Source organism: Dermochelys coriacea, chromosome 4 (genome assembly GCF_009764565.3).
Source record: "Dermochelys coriacea isolate rDerCor1 chromosome 4, rDerCor1.pri.v4, whole genome shotgun sequence".
Classification (NCBI taxonomy): domain Eukaryota; kingdom Metazoa; phylum Chordata; order Testudines; family Dermochelyidae; genus Dermochelys; species Dermochelys coriacea.
The window spans coordinates 78,514,870-78,529,527 of NC_050071.1; positions in this window are offsets into that span (position 1 = coordinate 78,514,870).

Here is a 14,658-nt window from a genome sequence, read left to right on the forward strand (position 1 = left end):
TGAGCTACAGCTCACTTCATTGGATGGAAAATGGAAAATACAGTGGGGAGATTTATATACACACACAGAGAACATGAAACAATGGGTTTTATCATACACACTGTAAGAAGAGTGATCACTTAAGATGAGCTATTACCAGCAGGAAGGGTAGGGGGAGGAAGAAAACCTTTTGTGGTGATAATCAAGGTGGGCCATTTCCAGCAGTTGACAAGAATGTCTGAGGAACAGTGGGGGGGTGGAGGGGAAATAACATGGAGAAATAGTTTTACTTTGTGTAATGACCCATCCACTCCCAGTCTCTATTCAAGCCTTGTATCCAGTTTGCAAATTAATTCCAGTTCAGCAGTCTCTCGTTGGAGTCTGTTTTGGAAGTTTTTTTTGAAAAATAGTCACACTCAGGTCTGTAATCGAGTGACCAGAGAGATTGAAGTGTTCTCTGACTGGTTTTTGAATGTTATAATTCTTGACGTCTGATTTGTGTCCATTTATTCTGAAGTGAAGAAACAGATTGACAGAGCCAGAAGAGTACCCAGAAGTCACCTACTACAGGACAAGCCCAACAAAGAAAACAACAGAACGCCACTAGCCATCACCTTCAGCCCCCAACTAAAACCTCTCCAACGCATCATCTAGGATCTACAACCTATCCTGAAGGACGACCCATCACTCTCACAGATCTTAGGAGGCAGGCCAGTCCTTGCTTACAGACACCCCCAAACCTGAAGCAAATACTTACCAGCAACCACACACCATACAACAGAACCACTAACCCAGGAACCTATCCTTCCAACAAAGCCCGTTGCCAACTCCGTCCACATATCTATTCAGGGGAAACCATCATAGGGCCTAATCACATCAGCCACACTATCAGAGGCTCGTTCGCCTGTGCATCTACCAATGTGATATATGCCATCATGTGCCAGCAATGCCCCTCTGCCATGTACATTGATCAAACTGGACAGTCTCTATGTAAAAGAATAAATGGACACAAATCAGACGTCAAGAATTATAACATTCAAAACCAGTCGGAGAACACTTCAATCTCTCTGGTCACTCGATTACAGACCTGAGAGTGGCTATTCTTCATCAAAAAAAACTTCCAAAACAGACTCCAAGGAGAGACTGCTGAATTGGAATTAATTTGCAAACTGGATACAATTAATTTAGGCTTGAATAGAGACTGGGAGTGGATGGGTCATTACACAAAGTAAAACTATTTCCCCATGTTGTTTCCCCCCCACCCACCCTCCATTGTTCCTCAGACATTCTTGTCAGCTGCTGGAAATGGCCCACCTTGATTATCACCACAAAAGGTTTTCTTCCCCCCCCCCCGCCTTCCTGCTGTTAATAGCTCATCTTAAGTGATCACTCTCCTTACAGTGTGTATGATAAAACCCATTGTTTCATGTTCTCTGTGTGTGTGTATAAATCTCCCCACTGTATTTTCCACTGAATGCATCAAATGAAGTGAGCTGTAGCTCACAAAAGCTTATGCTCTAATAAATTTGTTATTCTCTATGGTGCCACAAGTACTCCTTTTCTTTTATCTAAAAAAAATTATAAGATAATTGGAAATTTCTGCTGATTTAGAAGCAACTTGGGGTCAGTGCTGATATTTCTTAAATCCGTAATGCGTGTTTCCCCCTCATTCCGCCTCCACATCCAGAAATGATGTGGAGGAATCTTTCTCCTCCTCCTTGACATCCCTTCTACTTGATTCTTCAAACAAGCCTTTACATTCACTTTCCCTCCTTGATTCTGAGCAACAGATTTTTTTACCCTTTCCTGCATGAGGATAGCTGGAATTAGATGTGCACAGGTGCTTCTCTCTGCCTCTATATGCAACATGGACAGTTTCTTTTTTTCCTAGCATGCCTGGTGAGCCAAAGCTCAGCAGTGCCTGAAAATCACATATTGAACTGCACTCCCCAGAAAAGAAAGATCCATAATAGTAGCTGTGGTCAAGTGTCTTTTGAAATTGAAACTTTTTCCCTGTGAAACTGTGTATTATGGGCTAGTGTACTATCACAGTGACCTGCGAAATAAGGTCTCTTTCAGCTCTGACAATGCCTGTAAGTAGAATAGGATTTACATACTGAATAAATGATTAAAATAATCATATCTGGATATATCTTCAATCTGATATGATTTTTTTTTAAAAAAAAAGCTCTGAAGGGGTACTTTCTCCTAAAAGTGGAGAAGGTTGCTTTCACAAAACAGTTTGGGCCAAGTCTTCAGCTGCTTTAAATCACCCTAGCTTCTATGGATCTTCAATATATCTCAGGACAGATATGTTTATTTACATCAGCAGAGGATCTGGCCCTCTATTTCTCCAAAAAAGCTCTTTTCAAAACTAGCAAGTAACAAGAATGCTTATGGTACTCAATAAATGAAAATAGACATGGATTTTTATATACAAAATTGGTTTAAGGAAAAAAGTTCTTGTTGCTACCATGGGCTGTGTAAAGCTGATAGATAATATTATATCTCACTGTCTTAGATGGTCTTCCCACTCCCTGTTGTATAACAGCATTAGGATCCAGATGCCAAGCTGTGTAAGTATTCTTCCAGCAGCAACATATGGCTTCTTGGCAAAGGTATCAAGCATCTGTCCTGAAGACCTAGTTTCCTTTGGGTACATAATGCTGTTGGTAAGAGGCTTTATCCACTGCTTTCTCCTCTTTGAGAATATTTTTTTCTGACATACTGTACCTTAAATGTAGAGAACTTGTTCAGAATCTGTCCACGTGAGAATCAGTGATATACATAAGCTTTTTTTTTTAACTAGGCAGAAGTCCAAGGGCTCTCAATCTATGACCGGGGGAGGGGAAATAGCTGGAAGTAATACAAATTGGCTAAGAGCAATAACAGTTTAACTGTCTTTCCTGACAACACTTGCTAGCATGCATCTTCCTAATAAAATATGATTGCCTTCATTGTTATAAATATTGGTAATTGTACTTAGGTTAACAAAAATAACATTTTGGTTCACATTATATCTGCATACATTAAACAGAACACAGCTGCAGCATAGCCCTTCTATTTGAACAAAATATAGAGGTAATCATTTTAATATATCTTCAGCATAGCCAGCAGATTTTAGTACAATATATGAGACATTCAAATAAGAAAGATGGTTAAAGGCATATTTTCTTTTACTACTCATGTAATTCCTGTTGACATTAATAACAGTTCTGCATGTAGCATTATGCAATAATTATCATTTTCAAGGTACTTAACTAGCAAAGAGATGCATTTTGTATTTATCAAAACTGTTAGATTTCTATTCATTTGGAATAAGATGAGAAACTATTTGTATAATACAAAATATGCATAAAAATAAGGAAGAGAATATTTATGCCCCAGGGTTGTCTGCAGGAATTTTTTTAAAAAAGCATAACTACAATAGACATTGGGGAATGAACAAAATAGTGAGAAAAGATGAAAGAAGAGGTGAGAATAGAGACTGAGAAATGAAGAAATTAAGTGGAAAGTGTAATCAAAAGGAAAAACCCTAACTGAGTAAAAGCTAGAAGTTGTAATTGCAGAAAGCAGAAAAGAAATACAACATACCTGCTTAGATGCCTCAAAACATAAAAATAGGGATGATGACAATTCTGGGTTCCTAATAAATTCCTCCAGAGGTATATTTATATTGACAAAGTTACTATAGTTTTTTAAAAATTATTATTAAGCAACAGTTTCAGAGAGCGTGAAGTAAATAAAGAGCAGAGACTCTATACCTAAAAAGTTCTCATTGAAGCTGCAGGAAGTGTAAATCAATGCAGTATTTGCTCACATATATTAAGTAATGGCTGTGAGGTGATATGATAAGGGTGATGAGACACTGTCATCTTTGAGGTTATTGAGAAAGATGCAGCTCTCAATTGTGCTGGAGTAAATCTGGAATAATTGCAATTACTCCAGATTTACACTGATGTGAGAAGTCTGAGAAGTTTTAACTGTTCTACAGATGAAGTGTCCCCTTGTCAATGTATATGCAGTCTCTGTTTCCCTCATTCTGTAATTAGTATATCAAGTTTTATTTTATTCCACGTAACTAGTCTTGCAATACTAAATCCATCCTTATTCAGGCAATATACCTGCTGAAACTTGTGGAACTTTTACCTGGTTGGAGGTGGAGTGAGACGTGCAGAATTGGTCCCTCTTGTTGCTGTTATATCTCTCGCAAGTAAAACAGTTGAAACATCGGTAAATTAAAAGAATTAACTCAAATATTCTACAAACTGTAATTGTAACAAAAAGGCCATAGTATGGTTAATGATACTTAATGGCAATGAGTAATCTTTAATGAGTGTAATTTTCACCCCCTTGCACTTGAAGGGGTAACTGTGCCAGAATGGTAATTACTCAGTGGATGAGAGAAGGCTGTGGTATTTGTGGAATGAATCCGAGATGGGAATAGGAGCATCACCAGAGAGGGCTGATCAGGAGATGTGCTAAATAAATGCATCTTCTAGCTTTTTAGTCCTGTTTCCTCCATGCCCACTTTGTCATCTATCCTGGCTAGCTCAGGTGCTCTGAGCAGAGTGGGAAGAGTGGGAGCACCAGCAGACTTAGTCTGTACCCACAACAACATCTGATGATTAATCATTGCAATGTAGTGCACATATTTTGATTTCAAGCACCTATACCAGGCTGTGGGAGCTAGACTGAGTGTTGCAGCACCTAACTTTCAGATACCCTGTTGCCTAGTATAATTCATACACCTGAGTAAGGGGCCTAGGCTCACATGCCTGCACAATATATGAGAAGATTTAGGTGCCTAAAAAGGAATTCACAGGATCCCACATGCTGAGCGGGGAGCTGCCTAAATTAGCTTGTCAGAAATGCCAAAGAGAGGGTTGTGATTTAAACCCTGCCCCACAAAGGAAAGTAGGCTGGTAAGTCTAGACCGTAGGGAGTCATGTGAAGATTCCCAGTGGTGAGCCCTCTTCTGGAGTTTCTCACACACACAAAAATGAGATGGCAGCCCACTTGTCTCTGTTACAGTGGCTAAAGCACTTACCCAGGGTTTGGAAAACCTAGGTTCAAATCCCTCCTCTGCCTGATGTGGAGCAGCAACTTGAGCTTGTCTCCTTTCTCTCAGTGCTGAGGCTCTTTATTTCTCACCCACTGAAGCTGTTCCACTGTGTATAGGAATCCTTTCTTGGCATAACAAGGCAACAATATCTATTAAAAACCTTTCTTGGTATCTGGGGTCTCCATTACACTACAGCAGTTTTGTACCAGCCACGCTCTGCTGAGGCCAATAACATTTTTGGACTTTGTTTATATCTATTACAGTTACACCCAGAGAAAACTGTGTAATACTGAGGACCTGCAGGCCCATTTAAAAACTACAATAAAACATTCCAGGGAATGTGTTTTCCTTGGATATTGCTAGTTCTTGAGTGGTTGTGACACAAGGACAAAAACGCACGATAATATCACAACACATACCCTGTTATGTATTATCCTATTAATACTATATAATCTCACAACACTTGTGTTCATATACTGAAGCTCTCATCTTGTGATTTTTCTTCCATTAAACCTGGCTACAATATCCTCTCCACACTCTGTTCCTTTCCATTTTCTCTAGAAACATTTTTCTACAAATACTGTGCTCTGTACTGAGGTGAAGCTTGGAACATCATGAAGTCAAGAGAGCAGACAGTGACCACCAGAAAAATTTCAGGTTTCAGAGTAGCAGCCGTGTTAGTCTGTATTCGCAAAAAGAAAAGGAGTACTTGTGGCACCTTAGAGACTAACAAATTTTGATTCTTGTAATTCAAGCCAGAGAATCTTATTTTTCTGCTTTTTTGCTACCTAAAAGAGAGAGCACTTGAAGGTACATCTCAAAGATAGGGCTGAGGCTCAGAATCTTAAATGCTCAAAGTAAGATGAGCAGACTCAAAAAATAATTTTAATTCCCTACATCTGGGAAAGGAATAAGAAAGTATATTATGGCAAATCTCTCTGAATGGAGTTATGTTGTTAAGAAACAATCACCTTCCATAAAAAACACTTGCATACATGTGCATGTATAATGAGGAACACCTAGGTTTGCCACCTTTCTAATTGCTAGTAACTGGACACCCCAGGCTCGTTCCCTGCTCTGCACCTTCCCGTCCAAGGGCCCCTTCACTCACTCCTCTCCATCTTCCCCCTCCGTTTGCCCCCATTGCTTGCTGGTTTGTCTCAAGGAGGCTGCCTGCAGGTAGGATGCAGCCCTGGGTGAACAGGGGCTGGCATGGGTTAATGACCAAGTGATGCCTCACTCCACCCCATCCCATGGTATCCAGGCTTTTGGTGTCCAGTCCGTACATCTGACCGGACACTGACAGGTCCCCTTTTCAACCAGACTTTCTGATCAAAATCCAGGCACCTGGCAACCTTACAGAAGCCAAAAAACGAACTGTCCAGGTAAATCCCAGATGGGTGTCAACCCTATGATTACTCCTTTAGTTGCTTGGAGCGAACAATATTTTTAGTGTAATATTTTGCTTCTTTTGCCTCTCACTTTAATTTATGAAAGTGTTTTTTTCTCAGCTCAAGTACTTAGTGACAAAAGAACTGTAATGTAAAAAATATACAATGTAAAAAAATTGTTCATTTTACTCTTCTGCCAAAATACATGGCCAAACACTTTCCACTTAGCTCCCTAAATATAACTACTATGTCATTACATATTCAATGAATACATGTCTTATAAATGTTATATAGACCAAAATGGGAACTTTTCTTCCAAACTATGCCCTTCCCAAATTTGGTTGGTAAGATGAGCTGGAACCTGGATCTGAATTGCCTCAAGTTTTGATTTTTGGTTTCACAAATCCAAAAATAACTGACAAAGTTTTGAAAACCAAAACATTGTCATCTTACCTGATATAATGAGGCAGTAGGTTATCCTATTGTGGTAGTCCACATGTGTTCCTGCCAGTGGTATGCATAACTCAAGTAAACCAGGAAAAGTGATTATTTACAGTGCACATGAGTGATTAGGAAAAATCTATGAAACTGGGTATATGCCAGAAACAGTCATCAATCCAAATTCTTCTGAGTAAAATAATACATTTACACTACTATTATATGAATGGGGCTCCAGAAAAATAGGAATTGCCCTACTGGATCAAATAACTGGCCTATATGTTCCAGTATCCTGCCTTTCTCAGAGGTAGAGGTGGTTGAGCTAATAACTGGATTCCCTCAGAGACCTTTTCTGCTTAGTTTATCTGGAGCATCTCATCCAGTTCTGGGAAAACGCTTTATCCAGTTTAATGCTGAACTTGTCACTGAGGTGTCTTTGGCATACAATCAAATTATGCTTGAGTTGATCAGACTCAAGTGTTGGGAATGAGTGCAGGGTATATCACATATCACAGGGTATATCACAATCTTGAATCAGTTTATATACACACTGAATACTACTGGTTAATACATAGTATCACACACTTTATGATTGGTCTACTAATTTTTGTAACTAATTCCTGAACAACTCATGAACTGTTCAGGAGCTGCAAAGTATGCTAGTAAGCAAAGCTGCAGCTGCAAGCTTATCACAAATTACTCTTCTTGCTATTTTTTTTTATCAACTAGTACATGTTATTGACAAGGCCACTTGTGAGTTTATGCTTTGTCCATTATTAACCTCTATTTCCTTACTTCTGTTTTCTTTCATTGTTCATTGTGCATGACCTACAATTATTTGCAATGACAAATTTAGTGTTTTGTTCCCAGACAACTTGCAAAAAGAACCAACTGTTTTTTTTTAAAAAACATGTTCATTATTTGTCATTGACTAATATTTTATGAGAACAAATTTCAGCCTAGGGATTGTTCACGAACTGTTAATTGCAACTAGTCTGTGGTTATTTGTTATTCATTATTCAGCCTGCTTGATTGTTCACCACATTAATATGATTTCTGCTGTCTGACTGAATGGCCATTTTGGGCTAAATATACCTTCTTGCACAAATATTCATTCAGAATACCTATGCTCCCACACAGAGAAGCATATTTCTTCATGGGTGGAAGCTTCCTCTGCAAATTCATATCAATAAAACATAACCTTCCAAATACTGAATTAGAGGAGCCTATAAATACTGTTGTTTTTATTTTCACAAATATTGGCAGACTCTTTTTTGGAGTATTTGTCTAACTCTAGTCAGCAGCTGTATAATACTTGAAGGTGTATTAAAAATAAAAGAAGAAGACAATATAATACAGCTAATTGTTTGGATGTTAACATTTATACTATTATTGTTCTGAAACTAAATGAAAAGAACCTAACTATATCCTAATATGAATAATAGCATTATATTCAGAAATATGAAATAAACAGCAGTTTTAAGTGTGTGTTCTTAGTTGCATAATGGGCAGGCACAATATCAGATTAGTACTGTACTTGCAAATTTACTAGTTTCAATTTGTAATTTCAAGAGATAGCAATATGATATTAGACCAGTGATCCAAAGACCAAGACAAAAATCATGGCAAATGAACATAGCACATTCTCTTGGTGTAACCTAGATACTCAGCCTCCGCTTGTTTAAGTCCAGTTATCCTAAGTCCATTCACAAACACATCATTATACTAGATGCTACCAAAATGTCCTGCTACATCAAACTAATTCCATCCCATATATAGATTTATGCTGTTTCTCTAAACATCAATCTGTGTTAGATCTCTCCATGTGGTTTTTTTCTACTTTTTTAAATAGACAAAAGGCCTCTGTGCATGTGTTGAAAGGTGAACATAAAGTTGTAGCAATGGAAATATATTCACAAACCAATACAGGTTGAACCTCTCTAGTCCGGCACCCTCAGGACCTGACCAGTGCCGAACCAGAGAATTTACCGAATCAGGGGAGGTCAATGCAGAGTGCCAGTGGGTCTCCATAAGCCCAGGAAGTAGGGGTGCAGGGGGGTTCTTCAGCCCCCCCAGCTATGCACACAGTGAGGCCCCCCACCCAGCGCCCCACTGCCACCTGGGGTCCTGGCCGCTGGCCCTCCACCCGGGAATCCGACGCCGGCCCCAGGTCCTTCCCCTCCCTCCCAGAGCTTGAACACAGCGAACCCGCTGTTCGTGGCATTCCCGGAAGCTCTGGGAGGGAGGTGGAGAAGTTGGTAAACTCGGGGCCATTGGCACGCAAGAGACGCAGGGGGGAAGGGGGCCGAGGGGTAGCTTGGCATCAGTGGATTCTCCGCACCCACTAATTTTACCTTGTGGGTGCTCCAGCCCTGGAGGCCCACAGAGTTGGTGCCTATGCCGGACCACAGATGTTGCCAGACCAGGGAATGCCGGATTAGAGAGATTCAGCCTGTACTCTGCTGAAATAAAGGGAAATTTTCTCCAATTGATGCATGCACATAGCTTCCATTATAACGTTGCATAAATCCCATCATATGCATGGATGAGTCTCAAATGACCTGATAAAAGTGACCTTTTTTTAATCATTCTATGCTTTTGCCAAGAGGTATTGCATTCTATTCTATTTTGGGAGGTATTGGAGTAGTAGCCACATTTTGGTTAGACTTCTACAAATAGTCAGACACATTAATGCTAGTGGAGGTTGGAATGAGAGGTTCATAAATATGGTCTTTTAGTGAATTATAGACAAATTCTTAAAGGAAAATTTCAGGCAACCAAAATGCCAGGAAATTCAGCCAAGGTTTTTCTCCATGAAATTCAAGCAGTAAACCAAGCTCCTAGGTGTCTATATGATTACTATGTATTACTCAATCTCGGTTGGCTGAACGCCACTTGTTGACTATGTCAGTTTTATACCAGTGCAAGTGAAGACTGAAGCTAGGAAGTAAGGATTCAAGCACAGGATAATGAATGCAGTATGTTAGTTCATCACTAAGTATGTAAATCTCTATATGAGAGCACTATTTAAACCCTTAAAGTTCCTTTCTGAGATTAAAAATCCCCATGCCCAGTTTGTCTGCTGTAGGAACTGACTAAATCCCATGACATACTTACTTTTTTTTAATGGAGGAGATAGAAGCTAAATTATTCAAGATGATTAGAAGTCTGTGAGATGAACATGGTGTAATAATTGCTGAAGTCATCGTAGAGGAGGTGAAGTTATATAATCCATCCATTTATCAAATTTGGAGGCAAGGTACATTTTGAAAAGCAGTGGATCTTCTAGTTCTTTAGTCAACTAGGTTTCAACAAATGGAAAGGCTTGCAAGAAGACATTACAGGATACAGAAATTCTGAAGTCTAATTTTATAGAAATGATTTGACAAGACAATGCAGCAGAGTAAGGGCTTGCACTACCTAAACTTCTAAGCACCCTTCATGAAACAAATGGGAACTTGGTACTTTGGCTCTGGCACTGGAGTACTGGTGGATTTATTTTTAATTTTAGTATGTGTTTTACTTGAAGGGTATTTGCCACAGCCAGACATGTACCAAGCAGAAGTGCAACCCATTCTTATTTCCAGACTGGCATATTATATCTTTGGAAAATAACTTGACAAATATGCATGCCAGTGGGAGACACTGAAGTTATTTTGGTATCTTATGTCAATGAAAGTCAAGGGAAAAGATCTGCTATCTGAAAAACTCACTACTTGCTTTGACTCTGTCTTCAGGTAGATACAGCAGGAGACATGGACCTGAGCCACAAAATTCAGACTCTGATCTGGCTCAGAGTTTCTCAAAAGTGCTGTGATATTTGAGCCTGGGATTTTGTATATAGATGGATTTGAACCAAAAGACAATGAGGAAAACACAGTCTAGTGCTAATTTTTGTTCCTCCATCATGTACAGAACTCTTGCAGCCACAAACAATCAAAAGCTGCTAAGAAATGAACAAAAGATCCTGTTTACTAGTATGCTGACCAAATTGTACAGCAGTTAAAAAAATGAAATACTTCCAACTTATATCAGTTTACATATTTGCAGGTCCTGTTTACAAGAGATGCATGTACAAAGGCTTGTGAGTGCATTTGTGAACTTCAGATTTCACCAGCATGACTTTGTTAAAGTTTAAAAAAAAAATTCTGGATTTTAAAAAAGCCTAAATAACAGCTGTAGTTTTAACTACTGTCTGAGATGGAGAGCTTCTTTTTACGTACATATTAATGTAACATATGAAATGCTGACAGGGATGATTAATTTTAAAAGGTATCTGGTTTTTTCCAATGTTAATAGTGAAATATTTTTATTTACTTAAGACTGTATTGTTCCATTGCCATTTCCTGCCCTTTGTCCAATATATGGAAGATGAAAAAGCTAATTATTTATTTTAAGTGTACCTCATGCTGTTAGGTTTTTTTAAATGTATTTGATACTGGGCCAGAATTAAAAGCCTGGATAGGTTTTTTTCTTTCTTTCCTTTTTGTTAAAGTGTACATTTGAAGTTATTTTGTGTATTCTTAAATGAAAATAAAAAAAGGAAAAAGCTAATGACTAGTTTCTGAATAACATGCACCTAACTATTCCTTTTTTGTTTGTTTTAGTTGCAATGATGATTTTAAAGGCTATGTGGCCTCTCCTAAACTAAAATAAACTTCATATTAACATTTTATTCTAAGATATTATATGGAAAACATGTTATAGGAAAAATGCAGAAGGCCTATTTTCTCTGGTACTACGTTTTGCGACCCCTGTTAGATGTACTAAAATAATTCCTGTAGAGTTCGTGCTCAGCCAGTTTTGAAAACTGGATTCATTTAAATATACTAATGAAACTATTCTTAAATTTTGATAACTTTTTTTTTAGGGTGGATGTGTTGACAAACCTTTTAATAACTGTATATTGTACTAATGTGGCCAGACACCATAATAATTCTTGTTTAAAATTTCCGAATATCTATACTACATCTCAAAAGTGCATTACTGACAATTTCTTTGTGGTTGAAACCAAGATACATTTGTCTATATTTGGGATCTTATAAAAGGTTATAATGATGAGATGGTGACATTATCAGACTGTGGTAAATACATGACATATTGTGCTGGCATTTAAAAAGTTTCCTTTCACCAAAGAGTTTCTGTTGAAATAGCAACCTACATTGCTATGAAGATTACGTTAATTAGCTGGAAATGTCTGCAAGGGAACAGGAACCTTTTGCTTTTGAGTACCAAATGTTTGAGTGATGCATTAGAGCATAATGCACAAACTGTAGTGTCAGTTGAAGAGGCTGAATGTAAGATAGCCTGAATGAAGAAAGTTTTGTGTGTTGGGTTGTTGTTGTTTTTTTTGAGAGAGAGAGAGAGAGGTGACCAATAATAAAACCAGTGATTTACAAATTAAAAAAAGTGAAGTTCACCTGCTCCTGTTCAACAATTCGTATTAATCTTTTATGTCAGATAATTCAATTGACGACTACTTTATTTGTGTAAAAGTCTTTCATTAATTTTATCAGGAATGGTTTAGTTCAAAAATTCTTACTAATCAGATATTATTTGTTAGTTTGTTCATGGCTCACCTATATAAAAAGTTGCAATCATCCAGTCACCTACCATGTGGCTTAAGTAACAAAACACTAAGAGTAGTAAATAATGAATAGTGAATAGATTTAAAATTTGTGAACAAAGCATAGGCTAAATTTGTTAACAAGAATCACTCAGAACATTTCTATAATTCATAAATTATTCTAACTTGTTTGAAATGAAAAATTCAGCCATGAAACTTGATCAGGTATTGAGAAAGTTATGTAAGCACATTGTCACAGGATCTTCTAAAAAGGAGATAGAGACATTCAAATAGAGTAGTGAAAATGGGACAAAAGCTGCTGTCACGTGTGTCAATATAAATCTCAAATAAATCAGTTTCCATAAGTGACTCCATATTCACCATAGTGTGATAGCAAAATCTAGACCTCCAATGACAAACAAAAATTAAATATTTTCAATTATTATATTTTACCATTTAAACCATGAGAAAAGCAAAAATTTAACAAACAGCAAATAGATTAAAAGGTGTATTGCTTTAAAAACACTTTCAGTTTCAATAATCTAAGGAATTTTTTGTAACATAGGTAAAACTGTTCTTTTTTTTTCGCAGGGGGGGGTGGCAAAGGAGTATATATGATTGTTGGGGCCTTCCCAAATTCATGGCCATGAAAAATGCGTCACAAACCATGAAATCTGGCCTCCCCCCCATGAAATCTGTTCTTTTCTGAGCTTTTACCTTAGACTATACAGATTTAATGCGGGAGAGCAGCATTTCTCAAACTGGGGGTCCTGACCCAAAAGAGAGTTGCAGGGGGTTCACGAGTTTATTTTAGGGGGATTGCAGTATTGCCACCCTTACTCCTGCACTGACTTCAGAGTGACAGCTGTTGGCCCGGCGCCCAGTTCTGAAGGCAGCACCCCGCCAGCCGCGGCACAGTGTAATACCACAATACCATACAATGCTTACATCTGCACTGCTGCTGCACTCTGCCTTCAGAGCTTGGCTTCCGGCCTGCAGCCGCTGCTCTACAGCTGCCCAGCTCTGAAGGCAGTGCCACCAGCAACAGCAGTGCAGAAGTAAGGGTAGCAGTGCCATAGCCCCCCACTACAATAACCTGGTGACCCCATCCCCAACTCCCTTTGGGGTCAGGACTCCTACAATGAAAACACTGTGAAATTTCAGATGTAAATAGCTGAAATCCTATGACCGTGAAATTGACCAAAATAGACCATGAATTTGGTAGGGCCCTAAGGATTGTAAATTGATAGGGTCTGTCTCAATGGGGTCACACTGAACTGCAGAGTCTCAATTGACTTCAGTGGGGCTCCAAATGTTCGTCCTTATTGTGAAGGAAGTAGAGCTGCACTCCAGTGGACTTAACTCTGTTACCCTCTGTTACATAAGTGTAGGTGATAACCCAAATTTTAAAGTGAAATATCTATTATCTTAATTCTGTTAAACTTAGTTTGACACCTTTTAGGCTTGTCATTTATTCAGTCATATTTGTTGTCAGATGGGAGGCAGCATCGGTTTTCTAGAGAGGTCTTGTTTTTATACAATTGCTTTTATCAGTTTCACAGCTGGATTAGCTGAGGAACAAGGAGGTTGAGTGTTTTTTCAAACCTTACAGAGTACATTGCTTAGTCAGGATTAAAACTTGCTCTAGGCAGTTATTCCCTGTGTGTTTTGCACTAAAGATTAGATAACAGACACCTTGATATTTGGGGTCTATTTATGGATTTCAGTGGGACACATTGACACTGAGTAGCTGACATTATTGTACAATATACTACTTATTGGTCTTACTCCATTCCCTAGGGTTGTAATCTGTGCCAGAGATGTATTGTATTCAAAGATTTGGAATAGAAGTTAAACCTCTGCTAAAACCATTCAAAATTAAATAATTAGTTTAGGAGAAACAAGTCATTTAATAAGAGATTTTAAAAATCCCTGAAGCATGAATTGTCCTTTTGGGAGATAAATAGAATAACTAGGTTTTCTTGAGATGCTAATATTCATTCCATAGGTGTTTGAGGAGCGGATCAAATATTCAAAGTGCAAACATTCACATCGTTGCTCTATCGATATTTATAGCTTGAAAACACATTACTGTTACAAATATGTCAGGTCAATGAAAAATACCCATTTACAAAGGGAATACATACCAAAGGGCAGTGGAACAATATAATTTATTTCTACCACTGATTGAATGACCCATAAGTAATGAGAAGTGAAAT